The sequence below is a fragment of the Panthera onca genome, chromosome B1, assembly GCF_046562875.1.
Source record: "Panthera onca isolate mPanOnc1 chromosome B1, mPanOnc1 haplotype 2, whole genome shotgun sequence".
Lineage (NCBI taxonomy): Eukaryota > Metazoa > Chordata > Mammalia > Carnivora > Felidae > Panthera > Panthera onca.
In genome coordinates this window covers 46,000,024-46,007,202 of record NC_138342.1, presented here as the reverse complement: position 1 = coordinate 46,007,202, position 7,179 = coordinate 46,000,024, and the positions used below count along the sequence as shown (strand labels likewise).

Genomic DNA, 7,179 nt, shown 5'->3' with positions numbered 1-7,179 from the left:
ATTAAGTGCGGCCTCAAACTGCTAAAGACCTTTCTTACTATGGTCATAACATTGACATTTTTTAAAGTAGGGTAAATGCAGAAGGAGGGCTAACTAGATGTCTTTAGTGATTAGTCTGGATCATGACTACTTACTCCAAGGGTTTCCAGTAGGATAATAAAGCCTTATTGAGAAGACCTTTCTAGTGCTCGCTTTGGCAGCACATATACTAAAATTGGAGAAGACCTTTCTACACCATCTCTGTATTTACTCAGTGTTCTCCAGAGAAACAACACAAATAACATATAGAAAGACAGACAGACAGAGATTTATTATAAGGAAGTAACACACAATTATGGAGACTGACAAGTCCTAAGATCTCCTGGGCCAGCTGCAGACTCAGGAGAATGGAAGTTGTAGTTCTTGTCTGAAAGCTGGCAAGTTCAAGACCCAAGAAGAGATGATATTTGAGTTCAAGTCCAAAGGAAGGAAAAGACTGATGTCCAGCTCAAGTACCTCAAGATATTCCCTCTTACCCGGCTTTTTATTCTATTCAGGCCTTCAACTGATTGGATGGGGTCCACTCGCGTTAGGGAGGGAAATCTGCATTACTCAGTCTACCAATTCTAATGGTAACCTCATTCAAAAACACCTTCACAGACACACCCAGAATGTTTCACCAAATATCTGGGTACCTCATTGCCTGGTCAAATTGCTACATAAAATTAACCATCATAATCTGTAACATGGTGAGCAAATTAGAGACATTAGAAATCTCCCTACACAAATATCTTATAGATTATGTGGAAGGAGGCAGGAATGTGATGAAAACTTAAGAGTCTTATAACTTCCTTTCAAACCCTTTCCTAAAGCAACCAGATCCTGACAGAATGAGAGAAATGCTCTTATTCATGATAATAGTATAATAATAATAATAATAATAATAATAATGGCAAACACAAATATAGTACTTATCATGTGCCAGGCACTGTTTAAGTACATTTTATGAACTCCTTCAATACTCACAACAATCTTTTTATTTATTTATTTTGAGAGAAAGAGAGGGTGGGAGGGGGCAGAGAAAGAGGGAGAGACAGAATCCAAGCAGGGTCCAATAAGGGGCTTGATCTCATGAACTGCATGATCATCACCTGAGCCAAAATCAAGAGACAGACACTGAAACAAATGAGCCACCCAGGTGACCCTTATTTTTTTTTCAACTCACAGCAACTTTTTGACGTGAATGAGGAAACTGAGGCAAAGAGATACTCCTTAATTTGCCCAAGGTCACAGAACTAGGAAGTGGCAAAGTGGCTAGTCCCATCCAAGCTCTCTGGCTCCAGAAGTCCACATGCTATGTCTCATTTAAGTGAGCACTGAGTGTTCATTATGTGGTGACGAGTAGGACAAGTCTTTGCTTTCAGGAAATGAAAGAGTGGCTGTGATGCTTACAAAATGTATCACTCATCCTGATCCAGAGATCAAGAAGGCCTCATCATCTGGGAAGTGTGTAATGTAGCACTGAAACCTATGGACAGTCCAGTCCAACTCATACCTTTGTCCCTCTCTCCCTCTGGATAAGCTTCACCTCAAAGAAATGACACGGGAGCAGGTCCTCAGGTCACATCTCTCTGGCCTGGACTACTAATTAACTACCACTGATCTATCCACATCTACTGTGCACAATATGCTGGCTCTGGTCTATTCTTCAACCAGCACCCAAAGGTATCTTCTAAAACAAACAAACAAAAAAAGCACGGCACATCCCTTTGCCGAAAAACTTTCAGTGGCTTCCCATTGCTCTTAGAACAAAAGTACATGAATATGATTATGGGCCCTGCACAGCCTGCCCCATTTCCCCTCCACCCTCTTCTCACACCAACGTGCTCTCCCTTGCTCTGTCTGGTCAGGATACCTAGCCCTTCTTTTAGATTGTGTCCTTATCAGGCCCTCTCCTGCCATTGCTCCTACCACTCCACTGCCTGAAGAACTCATCCTAGAAGAGTTTATTACAATCAGACTCTTTTCTTTTCCTTTTTTTAGGTAAGGAACTTAATTTTATTTCTTCAGCCATTAGATACCCTAAGGAATCTCAAGCATCTCTTTCTCAGGAGAAACTCTTGACTACTCTTAAGTAGATCAGCCCTCACTATAAGCCCTTGTGGCACTGTATGCCTCTGTTGTATAGTACCTGTCACAGTAACAACTGTACGGTTGTAGTAGGTCTATAAGGCTTAAGAAGCTGAGAACAGCATCTTCTTTTGCTTACCATTGCCTGACAGGGTGTCTTAACATAGCAAATAGTAAAAATACTGCCTAGATCCATAAATGACAGGATAGCAATCCTAGCGTGTGTGTGTACACTAGCAATCCTAGTATTGTGTGTGTATGTATATATATATATACATTACACACAATATAGTGTGTGTGTGTGTGTGTGTATATATATATATATATATATATATATATATATATATATATATACATATATGCAAGATCACTGAGGCAAGAAAAGGCACGGCACATGTGAGGAATAGTGAGTAACCCAAGACAGCAGATTAGCACCAGAACTAGAAGGATGCTAGAAAGGATTACAAATAGTGGTTAGGGCTGAATCATTTAGGGCTAGAAATTCAAAATTAAGCTTTCAATTCTGCAGGTAATAGAAAGTCATTAAAAAATTCTGAGTGAGAGAAACAATTAGATATTATCAGACAATGACTGCAAACATGACCATACATTGGATTTATCCAGGGAGATATAGAAAAATGCCAATGCCAAGGTCCAACCCCAAGAGATCCTGATTTAATTGGTATGGAGTATGCTCTGGACATCAGTTTTCAAAGTTCCCTGATGATTCGAATACGCAGAAAAGTTTGAGAGCCACCCCATTAGACAAATAATTCTGGAATCTGTGTTGTTCTTAAATCGGAAAGGGCCACACTGATGGCAGAGAAACTGGTTAGGAAGCTCTCTTATGAGACAAATCTGATCTAGGACAGATCCCAATAATGGAAGGGATGATGTCCTCTTCTGAAAAAATTTTGCAAGGGTCAAATGTCAGACTGAGCTGACTAATTGGACATGGGAAATAAGAAAAAAGAAGTGGAAAATGATCCCAGGGTTCCCAGGGCAACAGCATAGATGGTACTGGGACAAATTAACAAATTTAACTGAGAAAGAAAACACAAGAGGAGGGGCAGGGGTGGGAAACAGAAGAAGAGACGAAAGAACGCTGAGCCCATCCCCCTATCAATTTGGCCTTCACCTACCTCTCCTTTCCCCAGAGCTGTCATCACTAAATTAAGCCAAATGTTAGTGCCTGAGAACTCTGCCAGGGGCCAGTGAAAGTCAACAGATTTAGGATGCTGCAGGATAACAGGACATTCATTCCACCTCTGACGGCCCTCTCCTGGGACCTCCCTGCCTGAAGAGTCCCGATATAGAATTCTTCCCAAGAGGACTTCAGTATTTCAGCTGTCACCAGCCCCTGCTGAGAAAGAGGCACGGTTCAGGAGTGAAGATCCAATCACCATGAGCCCATAGATCACAGTCTCCACCTTGACTCCTTAAATTGTGTCACCAAGCAGATGGGAAGCCAGCATTGAACGCAGAGCACAGATGCCGTGTGCTCACGCAGAGCATAAGTGAGCTGTGTGGTTCTTCTTTTTAATTTCTTATCTGATAACAAGCTTCCAGTCCCCAGATCAATATTGCCAGCACACTGCTGCGCACCCCACCAGGCATACTTTGCTGTCTCTATTACTCTTTTTAGAGAAATAATTATCTGTGTACACACCTGTGTAAAAATTATTTATAGTTTATCCTTTCTCTTCCCAAATGAAACAATTAAAAGATGTATTTTTTTAAAAGGTTTGTCTCTTCCTTTCATGGTAAAAGTTTGTTGGCAGAAGTCAGTTTTGTAAATGTAAGGTTTGATCCCTGAGGATCTATAAACAGAGGCTGCTAAAGTGGAGAAAATGTGACAGAGAAGGTGTAAGTCAGTAATTCCTCTCCATAGCATAATGGCACAAGGAAAAAAACACAACATCACATGTCTGAGGAACCTGCAAAATGACCAGCTTCAGCAAAAATGCAGTCCGATCTGTTTCTTGGCTGCCTGGAGAGGCAGAAACAAGAGGAACACCAGGCACTTGACAATACTCTCAGAGATGTAAACTGGAAAGAAGCTCCTTGACACATATTCCCATGATGATGGCAGGTTTACTATTCAAATGCTGGCCACAGGTAACTCAAGGACTGTCTCCCCATCTACAAATTATCTCTGGTATCTTAACGTAAGCATGCGAGTAATTCTCAGCAGTACCCTTACCCACTTATCTCCTTTTCTTCCCACAAGGTTCAGCCATGTGCCCCAAGAACCACACAAGGGAAACTACTCTCCCTTAGCCAGTCTTGTCACATGAACATTCTTCACCAAGCGAGTTAGAGAACTAGGGTGATTCTTTTACACAGCAGTGTGAGCTCTAGGTTTGCCAGTTATTAAACCAACCTGGTGGCCTTGAGCAAGTATTTAACCTCACTGTATTTTGGTTTCATCATCCATAAAACAGGTTAATAACAGTCTCTAATACAGGATGGCTATGAAAGTAAAATACTTTAACACAGGCATGTGTTACACCTGGCACACAGTGATTATCCCCAGTATATTTTTAGCTGCTGTCACAATTTTTCAAAGAAGCAGTACACTTTAGTGACTAAGAATATGAACTCCACAGCCCAACTACTTGGATTCAAATCCTGACTTTACCACTTCTCAGCTGTGTGATTTAAAACAAGTCATGAACTTCCCTGTGTCTCCATGTTAGTTAACCTACAGAAGAGTAATAATAATGTTATGTATCACAAATCATTATTATAAGGATTAAACTAAATATGGGGCACCTGGTGCTTCAGTCGGTTGAGCATCTGACTCTTGATTTTGGCTCAGGTCATGATCTCACAGTTTGTGCAACTGAGCTCTGCACTGTGCTTTCAGCACAGAGCCTGATTGAGATTCTCTCCCTGTCTCTCTGCCCCTCCCCAGCTTGTGCTTGCTCGCTCTCTCTCTCTCTCTCTCTCAAAATAAAGAAACTTTAAAAAGTAAACTAAGTATATATATATATATATATATATATATATATATATATATATATAATATGAAAGAGAAATTGAGAGAAACAAAATGAAAGAGAGAGTGCACTATACACTGAATATTTGTGTCCCCTACAAAATTCACATGTTGAAATCTCTTCCCCTAAAGTGATGACATTTGGAGGTGGGGCTCTTTGAAGGTGATTAGGTCATAAGAATGAACCTTCATTCATGAAACTAGTATCCTTATAAAAGAGGTTCCAGAGAGCTCCCTTATGCCTTCTGCAATGTGAAGACACAGTAAAAAGATGAAAGCAAGACCTCACCAGACACTGAATCTTCCTATGTCTTGATGTTGGACTTCTCCGCCTCCAGAATGGTGAAAAGTAAATTTCTGTTGTCTATAAGCCACAGTCTGTGGAATTTTGTTACAGCAGCCCAAGTAAGCCAAGACACACACACACACACACACACACACACACACACACACACACACAACTTAGAACAATTCTTAGCAAATAGTATATAATACATATGCTAGCCATTTTGTTATTGTTACTATTTTTACTGTGGGTTAGAACAATATATAATACTAAGTAGTAATGTAATAGCTCATACAATTAGAAGTTTTAGGGCATCTCTCTGACATGTAGGAAGAGCCCTGAATTTTAACTATGATAATTCTTCCCCCTATTATCTCTGAGCTTCACCCTCTTCATCTTTAAAGTGGGATAATAAAATAATCCTCAGTCTGCAACATTACAATAAAAATCAGAAGTCAAATTTGTAGAGAACTGAATCAAGGGACTGAGGCAAATCTCAAGCCAAATCCCATGCTGACTCTCTTCCCCTCTAGAGTCTGGCCAAGGGAAATATGTACACAAGGAATCAAGTCAGATATGAAAATAAGTGCTGTTCCATAAATTACTTGGAGCTATGTATAAATTCACTAGAATAATCCACAGAACTCAGGAAAGTGCTATACTTATGATTAAAGTTTGTATTACAAAGAACACAAATGAAGAGATCCATAGAGCAAAGTCTAGGAGGGTCACAAACACAAAGCTTCTACGTCCTTAGGACACGTCACCCTTCGAACATATCAGTGTATGATTACCAACCAGGGCCCACCTAAACATTGGTGGAATAATCTTTAACACATGACAGAGCTCAATCTCCAACCCCTATCCATTTCCTAAAGGTCAAGAAGTCACCTGAACCAAAGCCTCAACCCTCTAACCATACAATTGGTTTTTCCAAATGGACCAGTCCCCATGCTGACATCTAGGGTCCCAAAAGGAGTAAGCACAAACTCAGGTGTGATCCTGGGTCCCCACAGTGAATAACAAAGACACTCCTGACACTTGGAAAATTCCAAGAGTTTAGAAGCTCCCTCACAAGAACCCAGGACAAAGACCAGAGAAATTCTTTAATATAAAATAAATGGGGAGCTAATAAAATTGCATTTCAATCAATTACCCTGCTATATAAGGCAAATTCAAAAAAGGAACTAGGGGTGCCTAGGTGGCTCAGTTGGTTGGGTGACCAACTTCAGCTCAGGTCATGATCTTGCAGTTTGTGAGTTCGAGCCCTGCATTGGGCTCTGAGCTGACAGCTCAGAGCCTGGAGCCTACTTCGGATCCTGTGTCTCCCTCTCTTTCTCTGCCCCTCCCCTGCTCATACTCTGTCTCTCCCTATCTCAAAAATAAGTAAAAGATTAAAAAAAAATTTTTTTTTAAATTTAAACACTTACTTCAGCCACATGTATACTAAAAACTTGGAACCATATGAAGAAAATTAGTATGGCCCCTGGAGAAGGATGACACACAAATACATGAAGCATCCCATATTTTTAAGAGCAAGTGATGCATCTGACTTTCCTAACACATATAAATAGACACAGAGAGACAAAATGAGGAAATGGAGGAATATGTCACAAATGAAAAAAACAGGACAAAATCAGACCAAGAGACCTAAGTGAAATGGAAATAAGTAATATGCCTGACAGACAATTTAAAGTAATAATCATAAAGATACTCATTGGACTTGAGAAAAGAGTGGAGGACATCAGTGACACCCTTAACAAAGATAAAAAAAAAAAGAACC

General features: G+C 40.2%; 1 non-coding gene across 1 annotated transcript; it reads left to right on the top strand.

The window, feature by feature from the left end:
- The first annotated feature begins 6,820 nt into the window (after positions 1-6,820).
- LOC132693435 (U6 spliceosomal RNA) lies at positions 6,821-6,927 on the top strand. The gene has a single exon (XR_009616818.1). It is a non-coding gene; the product is annotated as a U6 spliceosomal RNA (small nuclear RNA).
- Positions 6,928-7,179: the final 252 nt, after the last annotated feature.